At 44.7% G+C, this 24,865-nt stretch overlaps 1 protein-coding gene across 5 annotated transcripts in view; it reads right to left on the reverse strand.

Moving 5' to 3' along the window:
- The window catches only part of LOC135174968 (endonuclease domain-containing 1 protein-like), a 239,753-nt gene that overhangs the window by 145,597 nt on the left and 69,291 nt on the right, over positions 1 to 24,865 (reverse strand). For 3 of the 5 annotated variants that reach the window (XM_064142716.1, XM_064142721.1, XM_064142720.1), the window contains exon 3: positions 9,738 to 9,787. The exons of 1 other annotated variant lie outside the window; for it this stretch is intronic. The gene's annotated coding sequence lies outside the window, so the exon portion shown is untranslated. Of the gene's footprint in view, positions 1 to 9,737; positions 9,816 to 24,865 lie in introns of all 5 variants that reach the window. One more of the 5 variants, XM_064142717.1, reaches the window with a different exon arrangement.

Here is a 24,865-nt window from a genome sequence, read left to right on the forward strand (position 1 = left end):
GCTCTGGTACTCCAGGCTGTTTTAAAACTACAGCCTGTTGAGTAAAACCAATGAGAAAATAACTCCTGCCAGATGATATCCTAACAGAATTAGGGACACACTCTGAATTTGAAGCTGTCCAGTAGATGGTTGGACAACAGAAAGGATCAGTTAAATCCTACCTTCAAGCAACTGCAAAGTATCAATCAAGAGCAGCTGGGGAAAAAAAACATATATATTCTATTAATCCTTCTCCCTAGGAAAGCATTAATGAGGAGGCAAAGGCTTTTCATCAAGATCATGCAAGTCCATAATAATACTACTTCAAGATTTTGAAGTGTTTCACAAACAGGAAGTAAACCATAAATGTTTCTGACAGAAGAAATGAAGCTGGGAAATGCAAAACAATTTGTCCAAGCTCACACAAGCACAAACACAGCAGAGGTCACCAGGCTCCATGTCTGTGTTCCAAGAGCCTTTTTTTTCCCCTTTAAACAAGTAAATCTTATTTTGCATATTAAGGGCTTCCATATAGTTTTAGGAGTCAATTCCAAGTTCCACCTCCCTTATTGTTCTGATGTGACATCTGTAGTGGTGGAATCAGGGGTGTAAGTTGCAGCACAAGAGGTTCTGCTTCAACATAAGGGGGAACTTCTTGACTGTAAGGGTCCCAGAGCACTGGAACAGGCTCCCCAGAGAGGTTGTGGAGTCTCCTTCTCTGGAGAATTTCAAGGCCTTTCTGGATGTGTTCCTCTGTGCTCTGTGTTAGATTGTATTGTCCTGCTCCAGCAGGGGGGTTGGACTCGATCTCTTTGGATCCCTTCCCACACCTAACATTCTATGATCCTATGAATTGCAATCTCTGGGCAAACAGACTTGGTGATCTCAAAAGACTCTTTCCAACTCAATAGTTCTATAATCCTGTGGCATCATCTTACCCATTACTTCTTCTATACACATATGATACCAACAGAATAGTTAGTATAGCTAGACTTGATCATCTTGGAGGTCTCTTCCAACCTGATTGATTCTATGATTCTATGTCCAAATTAAGACAGTCTTACATTTTAATCCCAGGGCAAATTCTTTTTCATATGGAGATAATGAATCTATGTTTGATCTTACAGGAGAGAAAACACTTTTCTGAAAGGGAAGAAAAAACAAAAGTCCTAAGTTGTTAAATAAAAGACTGGATGAGGTATTTAGCGCCATGATCTAGTTGACTGGACAGGGCTGGGTGATAGGTTGGACTGGATAAGTCTGGAGTTCTCTTCCAACCTGGTTGATTCTATGATTCTATTAAATGTATATATTTAGGATGGTCTGATTTGCTGCATTATGATGATGTATAGAATTAGATGTTCAGGTAGAGGTTCGCCTCAGCCAGCAGTGGAGCGTAGCAAATAAAATGCTGACAAATCCAGCACGTAACAAGACACTTGGGGAGAACTCACAGGATGAAGATAGCTTTGAAGAGCATCCCTTTAATGACGAACATTCCTTCCTTACACATGCATCCTGCATCTTAGACACAGGCAGCTTTGCACTTACAAGTAGAGCAGTGGGTGGGAGGCCTCTGAAGACTTTACACAGTTTAATACAGCAGCACCCAGAGACAGCAGCTAGCTGTAAATGAGCTGGAGTGGGTATTAGAAGCTGTACATGTGCCATCTGCAGCGTGCTTTGCTCAGACTCACAGATCCAGCTTCAGATTAAGTAGAGCCTGTCAGGATGACGAGTGAATGGTATGGTTTGTGGTGCCTGTGATGGCCACAGAGCTTCTGAAAGCATCCTTTGGTTCTGGTCCCTGCTCTGCTATAAAATTGTCATGGTAAATTACACCATAAGCATGAGGACAAGCTGAAACAGCTGGGATCCTTCAGCATAGAGAAAAGAAGGCTCAAAAGAGACCTTACTGTGGCCTTTCAGTACAATATGGGGGCCTGAAGGCCCTTTTTAGCAGGGCCTGTTGAGACAGGATAAGGGGTGGTGATTTTAAACCAGAAAAGGTGAGACTTGGAATAGATCTAAGGAAAAAGTTTTTTATCCTGAGGGTGGTAAAACACTTGCACAAGTTGCCCAGAGAGGTGGTAGAAGCCCTGTCCCTGGAAATATTCCAGGTCAGATTGGACAAGGCTTTGAGCAAGCTGCTCTATTTGAAGACACCCTGCTGACTGCAGGGGTGTTGGACTGAATGACCTTTAAAGGTTCTTTCCAACTCCCCCTTCAGCTCATCTCTACCATCCAAGTTTGAGTAACTCCAAAATTTCTTCAAGCAAGCTTTAAACTGGGTAGTGGCTTATATGCAAGGCAATATGAAGTAGTTCATTTCCAAAGCTCTCTGGAGTATTTGAACTCTTACCTTCCTCTGAGAGTAGCAACATACATCTAGATTTGTAAAGAGACTGGAACTTTGGTTATTTGCAACAGATACAGTGCACCAAGATGTGGACTTTCTCTTTGCATCCTCTCTGCTCCACCTTGTCCTGCCACTGGCAGGCTGGCTCTGTTCAGAGAAAGCTACCTGCCTGAAACAACTTCAGTCTCTATCAGAGCTTACCCCACCCAGCAGGATTGTAAGGCACTGCAGATAGTGGAGTATCAGTGGAAGAAACCTAGAGGATCATCCACATTCACCATCCACACAGCAATCACCCTACTAAAAAGGGCAACTTCTGGCAAGCTGACAGAAGTGGTTGACATTTTTGAGGCTGAGCAGTTAGTTTAGCTCTCCAAGCTGGTGAGCTAAGAAGGAGGTTTATGGAAGAAAGGTCACATCTCACAACACAGCAGCCAGATTGAAGGGGAAAAACAGAAGAAGAATTTCTGGCCAGACAAGGCAGAATTCACTCTCACAGAAGAGATGATGAAAGGACAAAAAGGAGTGAGTATGTCGGGTTATGTTCATCACTCAAAAATATCAAATCATTGCAGACATATAATGAAAAGTTAAATATCCTTTCTCCTTTTTCACACAAAGTCACTGCTTCCCCCACTAACTTCTTGCAAGAAAAATCCAAAGCCACCCAAAAGCAAATGTAACTGTGACATAAATTTGGTACTTAAAACTACAAGTTCAAAAAGGCTGAAGATTTCAGAGATGAAAGTAACCAGGTCGCACTGATTCCATCCCACAGAGAACTGATTTTTGGAGCAGTGACCATCTCTGCTTATCCTATGCTGGCTTACACACAGGTGGAACTCAATGACTATAAGGCTACTCACAAACCCTTGAACCATGGAAGAAACCTCCAACATCATCCAGTCCATCCTAGCACCTAGCTAGACCATGGCACTAAGTGCCTCAGCCAGGCTTTGCTTCAACACCTCCAGAGACAGCAACTCCACCACCTCCCCTGTGCAGCCCATTCCAATGCCAATCACTCTCTCTGACAACAACTTCCTCCTAACACCCAGCCTAGACCTCCTTCAGCACAACTTGAAACTGTGTCCCCTTCTTCTGTTGCTGCTTGCCTGGCAGAAGAGACCAACCCCCACCTGGCTACAGCCTCCCTTCAGGGAGTTGTAGACAGCAATGAGGTCTGCCCTGAGCATCCCCTTCTGCAGGCTGCACACCCCCAGCTCCCTCAGTCTCTCCTCACAGGGCTGTGCTCCAGGCCCCTCAACAGCTGCATTGCCCTTCTCTGGACACATTCCAGTGTCTCAACATCTCTCTTGAATTGAGTAGTCCAGAACTGGACACAGGACTCAAGGTGTGGCCTCATCAGTGTTGAGTATGGGAGAAGAATAACCTCCCTCGTCCTACTGGCCACACTGTTCCGGATCCAGGCCAGGATGCCATTGGCTCTCTTGGCTACCTGGGCACACTGCTGGCTGATGTTCAGCCTACTGTCTACCAGTACTCCCCAGTCCCTTTCTTCCTGGCTGCTCTCCAGCCACTCTGTCCCAAGCCTGTAGCATCGCTTGGGGTTGCTGTGGCTGAAGTGTAGAACCCTGCACTTAGCTTTGTTAAAGCTCATCCCACTGGCCTCTGCCCACCCTTGCTGTCTTTACAACTGAAAATGGTATGTGATGTAAAAGTTCACAGCAACATCAGATTATTTTTGATCTAGCCAGGGGCCAAGACTTTTAAATCTACTTAGAAGCCCATGTTCATGTGTTAATAAATGTCAGCACTATTCTGTATTAATAAGAATAAATAGTGTGAGAAAAATAATGCGCCAGTAAGCTACGTGAGCAGTTGTGAGTCATACGTAGCCTTTAGCATACAGGCTCCCACCTCTGAGCAGCAGAAACCAGTTGGTTAGGGACAATTAAAATCTAAATAAAGTCTAATCATGATTTGTTAGTCCCAAGAGTTTCATGGTAAGAAAGTACTATCAATGCACAAAGGCTTAATTGCATAGCTTGCACATCAGCAGTGAGCTGATGCTCACTCTTTCAGCGCCAAAACACAAACACAGTTTCAGCTTATACAGGTAACAACAGCATGCTTCAGAGCTCTGCATTCCTCTGTGTGCAGACATATTTGCTCAAGAGAACTGGTGAAAGCATCAGAATAAGTACCACTGTCAGCTGGACACTGAAGTGATCTCTGAATCTCTACTTTCACCTTGTCAGTCAGCGAATGCTGAATTTCTATACAAATTCTGGACCTTAAGCTCGAGAGGGAGGTAAGAAGATTGGGAAGCCAGTGCTTTTGTGTCTTCATTTCTAAAAACAAACAAAAGAGATGTTTTGCTGCAAGGTGCCTTCCAATGTAAACACTACAAACTGCAGGGTTAGGGCATCTCACAGAAGAGGAAGAAAACACACACTCCTTGCCACTTAGTTTGGGTATGTATAAGCCAGGTTGATACATCACCTTTTTTTTGTTGCTTGGTTTTTTTCTCTGGTTGGGTTTTGGGGGTTTCTGCTTGCTTGTCTGATGGTTTGGTTTTTGCTTGTTAGGGGTTTTGTTTGTTTGTTATTTACAGCTGCAATAAAGCAGTTACAGCACCTGTATTCCTATGGAAAACTGGGGAAAATGATTCAGAAGTCCTGCTCCCTGGGGCTTCCTAGAATAGTTTGAGACCTCACCTGCAGTGCTGGTTTCAGCTCTGGAGTCTTCACTCATGTGCTGACATGGATCTGTTGGACCAGGTCCAGAGGAGACCACAAAAATGATCAGAGGACTGGAACCCCTCTGCTGGGAGGCCAGACTGAGGGATTTGGGGTTATTCAGCCTGGAGAAGAGAAGGCTCCAGGAAGACCTTACAGCAGCCTTCCAGTTATTAATGGGGGTCTACAGAAAAGGTGAGGAGTACTTTTACCAGAGCCTGAAGCAACAGGATAATGGGTGATGATTTCAACTAAAAGAGTGGATATTCACACTAGATCAGATCTAAGGAGGTTTTTCTTTATATTAAGAGTGCCCAAACACTGGCATAGGTTATCCATAGAGGAGAGAGAAGCTCCACATTTAGAAATATTCAAGGTTGGGTTGAATGGGGCTCTGATCAGCCTGATCTAGCTAAAGATGTCCTAGTCTATGGCAGCAGGGTTGGACTAGATGATCTTTAAAGATCCCTTTCAACCCAAAATATACTGTGATTCTATACATACACCTACAGGCAAAGAATCCAAAACCAACTGCTCATCCTAGAGCCCAATGAAGCACAGCAAGTGACAGATCACTTCAGCACACAGCTCCCATCTATGTGGCAAAAGAGAAGAGCTCCTACAAAGTGACAATAAAAACATCTCAGTGCCAATGGTGGTGCCAGACTTCTGTATATGAAGCCACCCTAGCGCAGGCAACGCATGCAACGTTCATCTGATAACTGGTCTTTAAAACACTCCTCTCTTGGCCAAAGCACACACTCAACTTATGGGTACTTTCATATCTGACAAAAATTTCAAGTGCTCTTTTAAAACTAACTTGTGTTTTTATGTTTCTAAGTCATCCAGAAGGGAGCACAGTCAAACAGAGAGTTTCTTTTTTAGTACCCGGTGCCTGTGCTAATGGCTACTCCACACACACACAGTGACACTGACCTCTTTGTGGTTTGTCTCTTTTCATGCCATATGTGTCAGTGGACCTTCTCAGAAAGTGGCTACCTGAAGAGTGAAGCAGCTTCCTTTACTGCTGCTGCCTGTCCTTGTCTCCTCAAATCTTCCTCATCACGCACACAGAATCACAGTGTAGTTTGGGTTGGAAGGGACCTTAAAAGATCATCCTGTTTTAACCTCCATACCATGGGACCTGGAGGTGTTCAAAAAAAGACTTTAAGATCAGTGGATTCTATCTCTCCCAGTATAGCCTGGTGTTTTCACCTGAAGCTTCAATTACGCAGAGTTTAGGCAAAACCACATCTTTGTTTTCTCTGCACACATGATGTTCTGATGAACTACCTCATGGATTGCCCTGGAAACCTAATACACTGAGCTCCTTAGGGGTTCTTGGTAGACTTCCTTTCTTAGATGCTCCCAAAAAAGCAGTGTCCAATTTTAACAGCCTTTTTCAACTGTCAGAAAGCCATAGGGGTTATAGAATGTGTAGCCACCCTCCAGAGGGTCAGACCAGGTATCACACTTTCACTGTCATAGAATCATAGAATCAACCAGGTTGGAAGAGACCTCCAAAATCATCCAGGCCAACCTATCCCCCAGCCCTATCCACAGTCAACTAGACCATGGCACTAAGTGCCTCAGCCAGGCTTTGCTTCAACACCTCTGCAAGCCTGACAATTTATTACATTATATATACCTCAAGGCATGCACCATTCGTGCTGGATTTCTCCCATGTGCTGGACACGTCCCTGAGCAACCTGAGCTAGTTGGAGATATCCCTACTGACTGCATGGAGGTTGGACATGATGACCTTTAAAGGCCTGCAGTTCTGTGTGGTCTTGCAGTTTCTGGAAGGTGATGGATGACAAAACCAAGAAGGGTACAAGCTGAGAAGACACCACACACTGCCACAAGCTCATAGTTGCTACAGTTTACATACATTCTAAGAACCCAACTATGCACAGCAGTCACCATAGAGAAGGAAGGTGTGACAACTGTCATGCATGAATCTTTCCTTACTGCACCCACATTTGTCAAGAGGTCAACTGTGCACACCACATGATTCCCTACCTTCATGCCCAAGTGGATAGGGAAATGAAAGAGATCTTTGGTCATTCCATTGATGTTTTCAATGTGGATTCTGAGAGACACCTTTATTATCTAGTGGAGGGTGTCCCTGCCTACAGCAGGGGGTTGAGGCTGGATGATCTTTGAGGTCCCTTCCAACCTAGACCATTCCATGATTTTAATGGAGAGTTAAATCACAGCACTCCACAGCATTCCTTCTTTACCTAGCTTGGCATTTCTCCATGTAATCCAACATAGCACTACTGGAAACCTTAATGTAAATGACAAGCAGAGAAATCAGGATAGTTGGTAACACTGCACCTTAAGCAATTCACAAGATCAAACACTGAGGATTTCATTATCACTTCCAGCAGTGACTACCCACATTGCAGAGAAGAAAAAGTTGCCCTGGTTAAGGACTTTTCCATTTCTAACTATGATCTCTCAAGGAATGTGCTAAGGAAACAATCACCCTACTGAATCATTTCAAAAATTTTACAGCCAAGATTTATTGCCATAAAATAGGTCTCAGAAAGAAGAATATTTGAGAAGACTCAATAGCTATTAAATCAGTGTGGAAAACATGATGCTGAAAGGACTGCATATGCCTGACACATGTTCTATTTTTTTTAATAGACACTGTCTTTAAAGAGCAAGTCTGAGGAATTACTTTAATTGTTCAGACCAAAAGACAGACATAGGTAAAGACTGACATTCATATTTGTAACAGAAAAAAAATCATTAAGCACAAAACAGAGGCTGTTTGACAAATGGGGTCACCACACCTTGAGTACTGTGTCCAGTTCTGGGCTCCTCAAATCAAGAGGGATGTTGAGGTGCTGGAAGGTGTCCAGAGAAGGGCAGCAAAGCTGGTGAGGGGCCTGGAGCACAGCCCTGTGAGGAGAGGCTGAGGGAGCTGGGGGTGTGAAGCCTGCAAAAGAGGAAGCTCAGGGCTGACCTCATTGCTGTCTACAACTCCCTGAAGGGAGGCTGTAGCCAGGTGGGGTTGGTCTCTTCTCCCAGGCAAGCAGCAACAGAACAAGGGGACACAGTCTCAAGCTGTGCCAAGGGAGGTCTAGGCTGGATGTTAGGAGGAAGTTGTTGGCAGAGAGAGTGATTGGCATTGGAATGGCCTGCTCAGGGAGGTGGTAGAGTCACCATCCCTGGAGGTGTTGAAGCAAAGCCTGGCTGAGGCACTTAGTGCCATGGTCTGGTTGACTGAATAGGACTGAGGGATAGCATGGACTGGGTGATCTTGGAGGTCTCATCCAACCTGGTTGATTCTATGATCAATAATTCCACAATGAAGGCATTAAGCACATATCCATCCCCTAATAAGGAAGCTGAGGCACATTTTACACACTCAGAGATATTTTAAAGTTGAGTCAGGAGTACATAGAAAACCTCATGCAATCTTTCAATGAGTCCACCTGTTAGGTGGTGTGAAACAAAACTGAGACTAGTCTCAGGTTTTGTTATTACAATTGCAATGGCAATGTTGTTACCACATGGTATATACTCTGCTCAACACAGCTGAAAGCATCCACACTGAACAGCTGCTATTGTCTACAAGTCAATCAGAAAGGTTAATTGCAAGGTTTGCAATTAAAAGATAGCACAAAAAAAACATCCTGCTTTGTTTTCTGAAATGGAAAACACTCCTAGAATCATAGAAGAATCACAGAATCAACCAGGTTGGAAGAGACCTCCAACATCATCCAGGCCAACCTAACACCCAGCCCTAGCCAGTCAACTAGACCATGGCACTAAGTGCCTCATCCAGGCTTTGCTTCAACACCTCCAGGGACAGTGACTCCACCACCTCCCTGGGCAGCCCATTCCTATGCCAATCACTCTCTCTGCCAACAACTTCCTCCTAACATCCAGCCTAGACCTCCCCCACCACAACTTGAGACTGTGTCCCTTTCTTCTGTTGCTGCTTGCCTGGCAGAAGAGACCAACCCCACCTGGCTACAGCCTCCCTTCAGGGAGTTGTAGACAGCAATGAGCTCTGCCCTGAGCCTCCTCTTCTGCAGGCTGCACACTCCCAGCTCCTTCAGCCTCTCCTCACAGGGCTGTGCTCCAGGCCCCTCACCAGCTTTGTTGCCCTTCTCTGGACACATTCCCGCACCTCAACATCTCTCTTGAATTGAGGGGCCTGTGCTAACCCACACACATATACAGTACTCTTGGGTAAACAGTTTCACTGCATTTGAAAATACTCAGCCAAAAAGACAGCAGCCTTCAAATAACATTAAAGCTTTTCTTACACCAACTGATATGATAGAGAACACTAATGAAGTCTGGAGCCCAATAGCCCTTTCCAGCCCTTCTTGCATTCCTGCAGGTTCAAATGTCATGACACAGCCTACAAAGAAACAAAGCCTTTTCCCTCTCCACGTCCTTCAACCATCACACCGACAGTAAAAACACAATTACATGACAATCCTGAGCTGCTTTATGCCTTGACACAGCCATGAAAAGAGGGCAATTATCTACCTAATGCAACTCGCCCTGAGCCGCATGGCTTGCATAGCTCCACAAACTGCAGATGCTACACTTACAGCTAAAGAAGTGAGGAAAAAGCATGGATCTTTTCTATCATTAAATGGATGTTTCACAGAACAACTAGCCCACAGTCTTATAAAGAGCAAAATAAGCATTATACACTGACTTACTTTTTCAATTGTCCTGGATCGCTTGTACAGCTCAGTCACTGTTTCTTCTTCTGCAATGCAACAAAGAAAAGGCAAATCCTGTTAAAAAGAAGTATTTGCTTCAACTGAAGTTTCTCATTATAGTGTTAATTAATGGTTGAAGTTACTGTTTGCTTTTAGTCAGCAGTGGAAAAATCTTTCCATCGCTCATTTCTGCTTCTCCAATTTTGACTGCCAGAGTATTTGTGTTACATGAAACTGCTCTATCAAGATGAACTGTGAAGAATGACTCGTGATGTGGTGATGTGAGCAGAGCACTGAAGAACTAGGAATTCCAAATCCTACTGCACTGTTCAAGGAATTTCCTCATTGCCACAGAGACAGTAAAGAAATGATCAGACAGTTCTAGATCTCCTTGTTAGATGCCATGACTGTTCCTGGTTGGCCTCCAGCACCTGTTTTAGAAAGGTGATGGTGGGTCTCAGGCCATATCCTATGTACCAGCTCTGTGTTTCAGGGACACTGAAGCACTTGAACAGGGACTGTTCCCCTGTACTCAGCACTGGTCAGGCCACACCTTGAGTGCTGTGTCCACTTCTGGGCTCATCAAATCAAGAGAGATGTTGAGGTGCTGGAATGTGTCCAGAGAAGGGCAATGAAGCTGGTGAGAGGCCTGGTGCACAGCTCTGTGAGGAGAGGCTGAGGGAGCTGGGGGTGTGCAGCCTGCAGAAGAGGAGGCTCAGGGCTGACCTCACTGCTGTCTACAACTCCCTGAAGGGAGGTTGAAGCCAGGTGGGGTTGGTCTCTTCTCCCAGACAACCAGCAGCAGAACAAGGGGGAACAGTCTGAAGTTGGGCTGGGGAAGTCTAGGCTGGATGTTAGGAGGAAGTTGTTGTCAGAGAGAGTGATTGGCATTGGAATGGGCTGCCCAGGGAGGTGGTGGAGGCACCGTCCCTGGAGGTGTTGAAGCAAAGCCTGGATGAGGCACTCAGTGCCATGGACTAGTTGACTGGCTAGGGCTGGGTGCTAGGTTGGACTGGATGATGTTGGAGGTCTCTTCCAACCTGGCTGTTGCTATGATTCTATGACTGAATGTTAATGGCTTGGCTGCTATGTCACAGAATCACAGAATGTTAGGGGTTGGAAAGGACCTTCGGAGATCATCCAGTCCAAGCCCCCTGCCAAAGCAGGGTCATCTAGGGCAGTTTCTACAGGACCACATCCAGACTGGTCTTGCAAGTCTCCAGAGAAGGAAACTCCACAACTCTGAGCAGCCTGCTCCAGGGCTCCAGCACCCTCACAGTAAAGAATGGATTCAAGTACATGGACACAGAAAGCATAGCTGTATCTGACTGGAAATTTATCAGTGGTTGTAAGGCACTTAAGAGTAAAGCAAAACAGCCAAGCAAACAACAAAAATGCCCAAATCCACACCCAAACCAACAAGTAATCACAACAATAAAACCAGAGATCTATTAAGTAGAGTTGTAAGAGCACTGTCCTTAAAAAGAATGTTCTAATGCTACATTCTCTGCTTAGATACATAACTAGTAAACCTTTACCAGAAGCTGCAGAAATTACTCCTTCCCTCACTATGTCAAGGGGCAACCTGGAAGAACTACTCAAACTTCCAAAAGGAACTGCTATGATCCAGATCACAGAATAACAAAATAAGCAAGGACATACTGGGAAATGAAGTACAGACACATCTCATCAATCACAGTTAGCACTGTTCTTGTTCCACTGAGAACAGTACATTGCAAGAGAAAGAGAAGAGATGGAAAGAGAGGGACACCAGTCAGAAGGAATCCTTACTCTGGCTACAGTTCACAGCTATGAGGAGGTAGTACACAGCAACAAGTAAATCATAGAATCATAAAATCATAGAACCAACCAGGTTGGAAGAGACCAACAAGATCATCCAGTCAAACTTAGCACCCAGCCCTACCCAGTCAACCAGACCATGGCACTGAGTGCCTCAGCCAGACTTGGCTTCAACACCTCCAGCCACGGCGACTCCACCACCTCCCTGAGCAGCCCATTCCAATGCCAATCACCCTCTCTGCCAACAACTTTCTCCTAACATCCAGCCTAGACCTCCCCTGGCACAGCTTGAGAATGTGTCCCCTTTTTCTGTCGCTGGTTGCCTGGCAGAAGAGACCAACTCCCTGACTGATTCCATGAAATATACAAAGGAATATCACACAAGCACAGATTTCATCATACTCCTTCAGATTTTAAATAGATCAACATATTTTGGAGATGGGTGTGATTTTATACTAGCTATGCCCCTTGAAAATTGCCAACTACATTTAATTCAGTGTCTGCTGCTTCCGAATTCCAAACTTCAGTTGAAAATAGATCTCACAATAGAGTTCCTACAGTTGAATATACTCTAGGGGAAAATTATTTCCTTTCATTTATGCCAAATTCATTTGCATGACAGTGTATGATTAGTATACACACAAAAAAAAATTACTATGCCAGAGGAAAATTGTTTGAACAACTACAAAACCTCACATCTCCCCAAGCTTGAAACTTAAAACACAAATCTGTTTTCTTTAAGAAACTGAAGCAGCCTAGAGCTGTTAACAGTTCAAACAGCAATTCATTTAGATATCATGTGATCTTAAAACTCAACTCAAATACCATTTATTGTATACCAGGTACCTCCTAAAATAGCAAAAAGAGCCACATGGATCATCTAGAGTTGACTAAAGATAACTGATGGAGTATAACTCTCTGAACACAAATCAAGTGCAAAGAGACCTCTTCCTACCTTACTGATCACAGAATTTCTTAGATTGGAGAAGACCTTCATCTCTTCACAGAGAGAGTGACTGGCACTGGAATGGGCTGCCCAGGGAGGTGGTGGAGTCAACATCCCTGAAGGCGTTCAAGAAGAGACTGGCTGAGGCACTTAGTGCCATGGTCTAGTTGACTGGATAGGGCTGGAGGATAGGTTGGACTGGATGATCTTGGAGGTCTCTTCCAATCTGGTTGATTCTATGATTGAGTCCAATCATTAGTTTCACACTGACAAGTCCTTGACTAAACCAAATCCCTCAGCTCAACATCTAATCAGCATGAATCACTACGCTTGGAAAGGACCACCAGGATCAGCCAGTCCAACCTTCATCCTTAATCACTAGACCAGAGTCTCAAGTGCCACATCCACTCTCCTTTTAAACACCTCCAGGGATGGTGACTCCACCACCTCCCTGGGCAGCCTGTTTCAGTGCCTGACCATCCACTCAGGAAAGAACTTCCTCCCAAAATCCAACCTAAACCTCCCCTGATGCAACTTGAGGCCATTTCCTCTTGTCCCATCATTAGTAATTTGGGAAAAGAGACCAGCTCCAACCTCACTACAACCTCCTTACAGGTAGTTATAGAGGGCAATAAGGTTCCCTTTCAGCCTCCACTTCTCCAGAATACACAAGCCCAGTTCTCTCAGCCACTCCTCATAGGTCATGTTTGCCAGACCTCTTCCCAGCCTCACTGCCCTTCTCTGCACTCACTCCAGCAGCTCAATGTCTTTCCCTAGTAACAAGCAAGAGAAGATGAACACATACTTTACAACTCCATCACCAGCCTTGTTGTCCTGGAAACAACTCTTCCACTAGAGAAGAAGTACTCCACTAAAACATATTCTGCTACTACTTCTTTTCCTCTTTCCCCTCCTTTTCTCTGCAGTGCTCTCAATTTTTGATCAACACCCAGAAAGATTTTTTTTCTCTCACATAACAGCACAGAAATTGGATTTCTTGTTCCAGAAGAAAATATCTCTTTCCATTTGAGTATGTGGCACTTAAGAGGAACATCAGATTTTCATGAAGCCTTTGGAGAAGATTATAATTTCGTTGTTGTTAAAATAGCCTAAGTGAACCTCTCATTTCAGGAATACATAGCACTGGTGAAAGGTAACTGCTGCTTTGAAAACAGTGCACGCTTCCAAGGGAGCAGAATGAGGCACCTCAGACTACAGCTCACAGACACAAAAATACACAGCCTTCTCTCTCAACAGCCCAGCCATCACTCACAGGTAGTGAAAAGCCTCAAAGAATGGAGTCCTGTACATAAAATGATGTGCTGTATGATTTCTTCTTGGACACAGGCTATTCCCCAATCTGTCATGAGCTTCTTTCTTCCACTGAACTCATCTCAAAACATTAAACTGAGGATCTGGCTCAACCCTTAGTATAATTCATGTTCCCAAATACTCCATCAATGAAGTATCTGCTGCTTTCCCAACCACCACCAGAGATCTAAAAGCTGAGCTCAGTGCTCAGGCTGAATGGAAGCTAATAAGGTTAATGTTCACCCTGCCTGCAGGTAGCCACCTGCCTGGTGGAAAGCTGCTGTATGAAAGCTTACACACATATGCAGGACAAATCACAGAATGAGAGAATGGTGGTGGCTGGAAGGGACCTCTGGAGACCATCTTGTCCCATCCCTCTGCTAGGGCACAGTTGCCTATAGCAGGTTGCCCAGGACCACAATGTCTAGGTGGGTTTGGAATCCCTTCAGAAAAGACAACTCCAAAACCTCTCTGGGAAGCCTTGTCCAGTGCTCTGCCACTGGAAATGACTTCTGCAGCTTCTGCTGAAGGAGAAACACAAACCAGCAGAACCGGAGAGTGAATTCAGTCTGCCTTATTCAGGCACTCAAGGAGCCCAAGTATTTGGTGTGAGAGTCTTCTCTTGCAGCCGAGTATCCCTGTGGGAATACACAAAGGTCATAAGCCACAAAACCCCTCCCTGTGCCTGGTTTTATGGCAAGTGTACATGTTCAGAAAGGAACAGAACTTTCAAACCTAGTTCTTGGCCATGGGTACCACATTGCTTGCCACAAACAAACAAAAAGTGAGTCTTAAGAGCAGAGCTGTGTTTGTCTCTCACACTCGAAAGCAAACCCTGCACACTGAGTTGGAGCTGTGATCAGAAGTCTTAGTGACTCCAGACGGACTGCTACCAACACACAGAGAGACTTAGGGACCATCCTGTGGCCCACAGGCTAACTACAGAAGCACAGCTGGCACCTGTATGGTTAGCCAAGCTTTCCTAGCCCCAGAACAGGGCAGCCACATCCCAGATGTCCATTGGAAAACAGTTCCTGCACCACCTTAACCTCTGTGTGCTGCTTGGAAGAGCATTGGTTGGTACAGGCTAAAATAATTCATCTTCTTCAACTGGCAGCATTAATGTTCCAGATAGGAGGAAGTTGTTGCCAGAGAGAGTGATTTCCCATTGGAATGGGCTGCCCAGGGAGGTGGTGGAGTCACTGTCCCTGGAGGTGTTGAAGCAAAGCCTGGCTGAGGCACTTAGTGCCATGGTCTGGTTGACTGGCTAGGGCTGGGTGCTAGGTTGGAGTGGATGATCTTGGAGGTCTCTTCCAACCTGGTTGATTCTGTGATCCATACCACTCCCTTCTGAGTTTAAAACTGATCTCTTCAGAACAGTTCTGTGTTTCTACCAGAACAGAAACAACTTTTCTATTAAATAAACCCTGGCTTTATAAATCAGATTATCTTGGAAAAAAGCAGGTTTGTTCCAGAGCAAGGCCTTCACTTCTGCTCACAGGTTGATTTGTTAATTCTTTTGGCTTTGTTGTTTCAGGGCTTTTTCGGTTGGTTGGTTTTTGAGTTGTCGCTACTGGCACATGTAACTATTCCACCTCACACAAAATGCCATGACTATTTACCAGTAAATACCTTATCTCCTCCACTAAGGACTCCATTTCCCAGGCAGCATTCCCTGCAGAGTCTCGATAATCATTTTGTGTCATCACACAGGCAGTCAACATCTACAAAAGTCTGTTTTAATGTGTCAAAAATGTAGAGGCTTTGATCACAAAATCATAGAATCAGTCAGGGTTGGAAGGGACCACAAGGAGCATCTAGTTCCAACCTCCCTGCCATGGCCATGGACACCCTACCCTAGATCAGGCTGCCCACAGCCTCAGCCAGCCTGGCCTTAAACACCTCCAGGGATGGGGTCTCAACCACCTCCCTGGGCAAACCTGATCATCCCATCCCTAGAATCATAGAATCAACCAGGTGGGAAGAGACCTCCAACATCATCCAGGCCAACCTAGCACCCAGCCCTAGACAGTCAACTAGACCATGGCACTAAGTGCCTCATCCAGGCTTTTCTCCAACACTTCCAGGGATGGTGACTCCACCACCTCCCTGGGCAGCCCATTCCAATGCCAATCACTCTCTCTGCCAACAGCTTCCTCCTAACATCCAGCCTATACTTTCCCTGGCACAACTTGAGGCTGTGTCCCCTTGTTCTGTTGCTGGCTGCCTGGCAGAAGAGCCCAACCCCACCTGGCTACAGCCTCCCTTCAGGTAGTTGTAGGCAGCAATGAGCTCTGCTCTGAGCCTCCTCTTCTGCAGGCTGCACACCCCCAGCTCCCTCAGCCTCTCCTCACAGGGCTGTGCTCCAGGCCCCTCACCAGCTTTGGCACCCTCCTGTGGACACATTCCAGCACCTCAACATCTCTCTTGAATTGAGGAGCCCAGAACTGGACACAGCACTCAAGGTGTGGCCTGACCAGTGCTGAGTACAGGGGCAGAAAAACCTCCCTTGTCCTGCTGGCCACAGTGTTCCTGATGCAGGCCAGGATGCCATTGGCTCTCTTGGCCACCAAAATTCTACTGTGGAGACAGAGGAGAAAGATACTTGAAAATTTGCTCTATGAATGTAATTTTAAGATTATGAGAACTGTGGTGCCTTCCAGCAGCAGCAGCATTGCATGTGTTACAAACACTGCATTTTGTCAAACCACTTCCAGTAGGGTTTTTCACTCTCTCAGCACAAGAAATTCCCCATGCAGAATATAAATCTTTATATTCTGTGCTTGCTGATTTGGAACAGGACCAGGTTTAGCAGAGAATTTTTAGGAGTGTTTAGAGCCTCTCTCCCCACCCCCCTCTCAGCTCTGGAACAGAGAATGCTGTATCTCAGGATGGAAAAAGATGTTTTTTTCTCTCCAGATTGATTTCTTCTTATTTCAGGCAAGGATTCCAAACCACAGCAAAGATTTTGCTGTCTGCTACCACTGAACACCAGTTGCTGCACAAGTACAACAGAAAAAAAATAATGAAATCATGATTTTAGAAGAGCTACTTCTGATTTTAACTATGATTTTTTTGTTTTTATTAGAGCTGAGTGAATCTGGGACCTGGAGACAGTCTTTTTTAGCAGGGCCTGCTGTGACAGAGCAAGAGGTGATGGTTTTAATCTAAAAGAGGAGAGATTTTAGATTAGAGATAGGGAAGAATTTATTTTACACTGAGAGTGGTAAGACCATGACAGAGGCTGTCCAGAGAAGTGGTAGATGGCCCCTGCCTGTGTGCTAGTTTGAAGCCAGCTAGAATGTTTTGGTGAAAAGAATTAGATTGTAGGTTGTGAAAAGGAAATCATGGTGATGTCTCTCTCACTCATAGGCTTGCTGAGGTGTATAAGAACATAAGCATAGATAACACAGAGTTTGCTCTGGGAGCTGCATCTCTGCACTTCCCTTTCTGTAACCTGCTAATCCTTCTGCTTCTAACCTCTGTGGCCAACCCTCCAAACTCACACTGAACATAAGGCAAAGTCTGGAGTAAGGTAGAGAGTTGGGAAGAAGGGTGGTTGGGAGCCCCTCCTGGGGACTCTGGTTTCTGGGAGGGCTGTTGTGTTTCTGTATTACTTTGTAACTTGTATATTGCTGTCTCTAGCTGTATAGATTGCAAATACCTGCTTGTATATTATGCTAAGCTGTAAATATAAAGCTTCATTCAATTTCCACATCAGCTGAGCTCAGTCTGGGTGATTTTAAGTGTGTGAGGGGCAGGTAGCATCCAAACCATCACAGGAGGAGACTGAAAGGTGACCTCATCAGTGTTTCTAAACATGTAAAGGGTGAGTGCAAGAAGGATGGAGCAAGGCTCTTCTGGGTGATGTCCAATGACAGGAGAAGGGGCAATGGGTGGAAGTTGAGGCATAGGAAGTTTCATTTAAACAGTTTGTCCCTGTGAGGGTAACAGAAGACTGGAACAGGCTGCCCAGGGGGGTTGTGGAGTCTCCCTCTCTGGAGATATTCAAAACCCACCTGGACACATTCCTGTGTGATCTGGTAAGGATGATGCTGCTCTGGCAGGGGAGTTGGACTGGATGATCTTTTGGAGTCCCTTCCAGCCTCTTACATGCTGTGATTCAGTGTGAACTCTACAAAATGCCTAATTAAGTTGGCACACACCTTGTAAAACATTCACTAATTATTTCAGGCTATTTTTCATTGTAGTGATTTGCTGTAATGCCTATAACCACAGAAAATTAATCCACTCTTCCTATTTTTCTTTCCCCCCAAAAGACATATTTCCAGTCAAGTCAGTGGGGATTCAACAAGGCCAGGACCATCACATAAATAGAAATCAGAAAATAGTATTTCCCTAAGAAACCACTCAGGTTTATTGGATTAAGAGGCACTTAGTACAAGTGACTCACAGTGACACAGCCTATAGTAATCCAATCTATTTCTGATAGAAACATATTCAAAGGAAACCTTAAATTTAGAAAATCACCTCTGTGGATTCTCACATGGTTGGTTTTATTGCATGAAATCACATTAGCTGTTCTGTCCAAATGAGAGGACAAATAAAAGCCTGAAGTTCAAGAATGTTTTGTATACCATGAATGCAGTATGTCATTAAAAGTAGTAGCTGTCACACAGAGTACTATTAAAGCAGGGTAAGAGAGCTCTGAGTGGAATGCAGCAGTTCTCCTGTCCCACTCTCTTGCACATGCTGTGCCCAAGGGACTGGAAAGAAGAGAAGTTGTTAAGCTACCTCAGTGCAATTCCATTAGGAAAAATTAAGGTAGATTGATCTTGAGCAGCCTCAGCTAGTGGAAGGTGCCCTGCCCATGGCAGGTGGTTGGAACTAGGTATCCTTAAGGTCCCTTCCAACCCAAACCAGTCTGTGATGGCAGTCATAGTAACTTCTGCCTGTACACTGATTTGGATTTCCAGTTTGGCATCTAATTGAGGAACTACAACTTGTCCCTAGAGGATACCACTAATTCTTAATATACACTGAGGTGTTCTGGCAGACAGTTGAAGAATGGTTTACTGAAATCACAGAATTTGTTAGATTGGAAAAGACCTTCATTAGTTTCACACTGACAAGTCTTTGACTAAACCAAATCTCTCAGCACATCTAATCACTATGAATCACTATGGTTGGATCATCCAATCCAATCTTCACCCCCACCATCCTTCATCACTACACCACAGCCTCAAGCACCACATCCACTCTCCTTCCAAACACCTCCAGGGATGGTGACTCCACCACCTCCCTGGGCAGCCTGTTCCAGTGCCTGACCACCTGCTCAGGAAATAACTTCCTCCCAACAGCCAACCTAAACCTCCCCTGAAGCAACTTGAGGCCATTTCCTCTTGTTCTATCTTTAGTAACTTGGGAGAAGAGACCAGCTCCAGCCTCACTATAACCTCCTTTTCGGTGGTTGTAGAGGGCAATAAAGTCCCCTCTCAGCCTCCTCTTCTCCAGACTAAACAAGCCCAGTTCCCCCAGCTGCTCCTCATAGGACATGTTTGTCAGACCTCTCACTTGAAGGATGTATTCACAGCTCTCATACCTTCCTCAAAACAGGCCAGCAGGCAGAGCTGGTGACTGGCATACAGAGCTTGCTTTTATAAATACTCATTTGCAGCAATTAAAGAATTTGTTCTCTCAAACAATGCCTCATACATCTTGGAGAACTGTAGTCCTTCAAAGATATGCAAGACTAAACATTCCATATGAAACTGAAGTTTTACATACAAGGAAAAGCAACACTGACCAGCATAGATCATGTTCTAAGGATGTGAAATTAAAACCCTTATCTTTATCATCAAGTACTGTGCACCCTATAATGAAATACTACCTGTCTGCGTGGATATTTGGAAGCCACTCATCTTCTGCTATCCTTAAAGCACAGATGCTAATCCATATGCAGAGCTGTAAATCACTGAGTATACAATAAAACTCATTTGTGTGAGCCAGCTGCCCAATGAGGCCAACGGAAGCTTATCAAATAGAGACTTCAAGGATGAAGTGATCAGAGAACTGCCATGCAGCTCTCACCTGCATGAAGTTAGATCAAGGATAGCAGTACATACAAAGCACATCAAAAGCAAGAGGCTCATCTTCCTTTTTTTGTCAGGCATGCTTTCCTTCACACATTCAACAGCCATTCTTACAAAAATGCCATTAATGGCTACTCTACAATTCCCCAGAGCAGCATATTATAGCCTTGGGATAACTAAATTAGAGTGATCCACGCTGAAGCAAAAATCAGAGTGAAAAGTAGGTGTATTACACCACAAGGAAGATATTTCCTCAGAGAGCCCCTGCATAACATACAATTTTATACAGCTTAGCACATTTTACATCTCCTGTGAGTTTGGTCATCGCTGCCTGGGGCCTCCTACAAGGACACTCAGAACAACAGTAAAAAAAGAGCTACCCACTAGGTCAAAACTGTTGGTTATACAGTTTCCACATACTGCAATCTATGGAATTCCAGACAGAAAGGGATGCAGATCTTACCACGAAGGAGCACAGAAGAGATGACAACTAAAAGGGCAAAGTGCAAAGGGGCAAAGCATGACTGGGTCTGTTTGAAAGACAAGGTTAAAATAAACCATTTTCTGTTGCAATGACCTCCCTGTCCTCACGTAGTTTTCAGATTTGGGGGGGGTTTGAGACATTTGAGCTCCTACATTACAGTAAAATGCTCTAAAACTTTCAACTAGCTGGGATTTTGTGCTAACCCTACCATTCGTAATCGTTCTGGTCATGCAACGGTGGTGTGAAATTCACTGAGCTAGACAGCTGGGAAGGGGTGGGTGTGAAGATTGGGGGTGGTGTTGCTTTTCTTTTAGTATTATTATTGCACTTCTGGTGTTCAACCCTTCTATTCTATGCATTTCATATTCAGAAGCCTGTAAGGATGAAGAAGATGTTTTTACTTAATAGATACTGGGTCAGATTCTAAGAGCATCTGTACTTGGATTTGCTATGAATGAATTGATCTCCCTTCAAATTTACTTTGGTGATGAAAATATCTATTTCCAGCCTGTAGACTTACAGAAGGTTGCATTGCTCAGGAAGTCTTTTGTCCATGTAAGGCTCTCTGTAATAACTTTTCTGTTTTCAAAACCCTTTAAAATATCTTTTCTTTCTTTAATCCCTTCAAAACCTACTGAGAAATGCTTTATAATGAAACCTATGAAGAAAATTCCCTGAGCTCACAATACTGTAACAAAAATCAAAGCCTAACTGAAATTCTAGGAAAGGAACACCAGTTTGTCACAAACCTGTGGTGAGTTTTGACTGAAGCCCTAAAGCCTACATCTCCATGCCTAATTTCATACTTCATTTCCCATCTCAAATTAGTCATAACAGCATGATGGTTTTGCTCTGCAATTTTCAAATCTCACTCAAACCCAACATTAAGCATAATTCTAGGTGGTGGAACTAATGGCTGTGGACTAAGAAAAGGAGAAAAAAAACCTCACTGAGACAATCTACAAAATGTAGTCTGGTCTTTACTATCTAAAAGGGCATCAGGGACAAAAGCATGTTTTATCAGTTCATGTGCTCTTGATATGCTAGACCACCTGGCATGCAAATTTATAGAGAATCACAGGACAATTCAGGTTGGAAAAGACTTTTAAGGTCAGCAACTCCAACCATTAACTCAGCACTGCCAAGTCCAACATTAAACCATGTCACTCAGCACCACCATCCACATGGCTTTCCAAACTCTCCAGAGAAGGCGGACTCCACTACTGCCCTAAGCAGCCTACTCCAGAGCTCAACAACCCTTTTAGAGAAGATGTTTTTTGTAATAGCCAATCTAAACCTGCCCTGGTGTGGCTTCAGGCCATTTCCTTTTGCCCTGCCACTTAATACTTGGGAAGAAAAGACCTGTTCAAGAAAAGCCTGGATGAGGCACTTAGTGACATGGTTGACTGGATGGGGCTGGGTGTTAGGTTGGACTGGATGATCTTGGAGGTCTCTTCCAAACTGGTTGATTCTATGATTCTAACACAGACAGACATAAGCTACCTACAACTGCTTTACAACACAAGTACAGTATCACAGTATCACAGTATCATCAGGGTTGGAAGAGACCTCACAGATCATCAAGTCCAACCCTTTACCACAGAGCTCAAGGCTAGACCATGGCACCAAGTGCCACGTCCAATCCTGCCTTGAACAGCTCCAGGGACGGCGACTCCACCACCTCCCCGGGCAGCCCATTCCAGTGTCCAATGACTCTCTCAGGGAAGAACTTTCTCCTCACCTCCAGCCTAAATCTCCCCTGGTGCAGCCTGAGGCTGTGTCCTCTTGTTCTGATGCTGGCCACCTGAGAGAAGAGAGCAACCTCCTCCTGGCCACAACCACCCCTCAGGTAGTTGTAGACAGCAATAAGGTCTCCCCTGAGCCTCCTCTTCTCCAGGCTAACCAATCCCAGCTCCCTCAGCCTCTCCTCGTAGGGCTGTGCTCAAGGCCTCTCCCCAGCCTCGTTGCCCTTCTCTGGACACGCTCAAGCATCTCAATGTCCCTCCTAAACTGGGGGGCCCAGAATTGAACACAATACTCAAGGTGTGGTCTAACCAGTGCAGAGTACAGGGGCAGAATGACCTCCCTGCTCCTGCTGACCACACCATTCCTGATGCAGGCCAGGATGTCACTGGCTCTCTTGGCCACCTGGGAGAAAGTCAAAGTCATGCTCAGTTTCTCATGCAACTATTGGTCAATTTTTTTTCTTCCCTCAAATCTTCTACTCTTAATAAAAAAGTTCACTACCCCACACACCTAGAAAGGCCTACGAAATGCACCGCTGAGCTGTTACGTGGATCATCTCCCAAGTTAACACTCTCCAAGGCACTCCACATCCCTGTAGTTCAGCCTCTAATATTTTCTTCAGACAGGTACAAGTTGTCTCTGTGAGAAAACATTATCTTGTGCGTGTCCCATTAAAAAGATTAATCTGTTCAACACTTGATGATTCACTCACCCACATGTTAAAAGTCCACACAAAAATGACTCATTCCATCCGTAAGAATAATCACCTGGGATACTGGAGTCCCCTCATCTTTTCCAGAGCTCATAACTGGGTTTATTTGGTTTTGTTTTTTTCCACACAACGTGGATGATAGACCTTCCTCTAACGGCACAGGTGACGTGAAGGAAGAGCAGACATGGGAAGGGACCTGGTATATGTGTAAAACAACTCAGATAACAATAAAGAATACTTGGAGTTTGCAAAGAACCAAAGTACTGGCAAAGGAAAACACAACAGTCCATAGTGACCTGGTAGTTGAAGACAATTAACCGATTCTAATCTTAACAAATCAAATTCACTCATGTTTGAAGAAGGAACACAAGCTACTCCTCCGTGACTTGGACATCTTCTACCCAGAAAAGGGCTCTAAAACAACTGTAATGAATCATCCCAGTATGGACTGCCAGTGCAGGGCAAAGCCATATTAAGGGCTTGGATGACGACATCATCTTTTGGTGTTTATGAAACAAATCAAGCTAAATTCTGAGCTAGAACTTCATGTCCAGTTCTGATACCCACACTGCAAAGACGCCAAAGTGCTGGCAAGCATTCAAGGAAGACCTCAGCAAACAGTTGGCCTGGCTGAGATACAGACTTCACGACGCTAGGTCTTCTTTATTAAGGAGAAGATAAGTATGTGACCTTGATTTTATAGGTATTTTATGAATATGACAAATAATCAACCCTGCATTCTTTGGAGGGAAAGGCACAGCAAGATACTACAATTAGAAGCCAGAAAACCCTCAAGTTTGAAACAATCTGTCACATTTTAGCAGTCAGATTGTTAAGTATTTGTTTACCGGTACCCGGTGCGTTAGACCTAAAGAACTTCCAAGCAGCACTTGAAGATGTGCTTATGAGAAAAAGGCTCATCCCCTTACATACAAAACCAGAGCAGATTACAGGCTCAGTACAGTGACAGCACTGGTCAGGCCACACCTTGAGTACTGTGTCCAGTTCTGGGCCCCTCAATTCAACAGAGGTGTTGAGGTGCTGGAAGGTGTCCAGAGCAAGGCAACAAAGCTGGTGAGGGGCCTGGAACACAGACTCTATGAGGTGAGACTGAGGGAGCTGGGGGTGTTTAGCCTGGAGGAGACTCAGGGGTGACCTCATTGCTGTCTACAACTACCTAAAGGGACATTGTAGCCAGGTGGGGTTGGCCTCTTCTCCTAGGCAACCAGCAACAGAACAAGGGGACACAGTCTCAAGTTGTGCCGGGGAAAGTCTAGGCTGGATGTTAGGAGGAAGTTGTTGGCAGAGAGAGTGATTGGCATTGGAATGGGCTGCCCAGGGAGGTGGTGGAGGCATCATCCCTGGAGGTGTTGAAGCAAAGCCTGGCTGAGGCACTTAGTGCCATGGTCTGGTTGAATGGATAGGGCTGGGGGATAGGTTGGCCTGGATGATGTTGGAGGTCTCTTCCAACCTGCTTGATTCTATGATACGAATGTAAAAATCTATTAGCAGCTACCTATGAAATCCTAGACCCGGTACTGAAGTTATAATGTTTAGTTTTATTGTTACTGCTATGTAAGGCTCACTTCTGTAGGCTGCCTGAAGATGAACTGTGCTCTTTTGACTCAAAAGAAACATTTTCAAGATGGTTTTCCCCTCAGTAAACTTGTCTGTAAAAACACAAGCATGGAAAACACCTAATGTGCTATTTTTCTTTCAACTCTATTAATTAGAAAAGCAACATGGAAGCTAAAGGCAGAAAAGAAAACACAAGACTATCATTTAAAGGAGAAATAGATGGTAACTTGAATAGTCTATTGTTAAAAGATCAGGAGAACTTATATAAAGAGAGGACATGAGTTTAGTCAAAAGAAGCAATTAACAGAAGTGAATAAAGACAAGTTTACTGCTGTCATAGAATCAACCAGGCTGGAAGAGACCTCCAAGATCATCCACTCCAACCTAGCACCCAGCCCTAGCCAGTCAACCAGACCATGGCACTAAATGCCTCAGGCTTTGCTTCAACACCTCCAGGGACAGCAACTCCACCACCTCCCTGGGCAGCCCATTCCA

This window comes from Pogoniulus pusillus, chromosome 4 (genome assembly GCF_015220805.1).
Source record: "Pogoniulus pusillus isolate bPogPus1 chromosome 4, bPogPus1.pri, whole genome shotgun sequence".
In the NCBI taxonomy this organism is placed as follows: Eukaryota; Metazoa; Chordata; class Aves; order Piciformes; family Lybiidae; genus Pogoniulus; species Pogoniulus pusillus.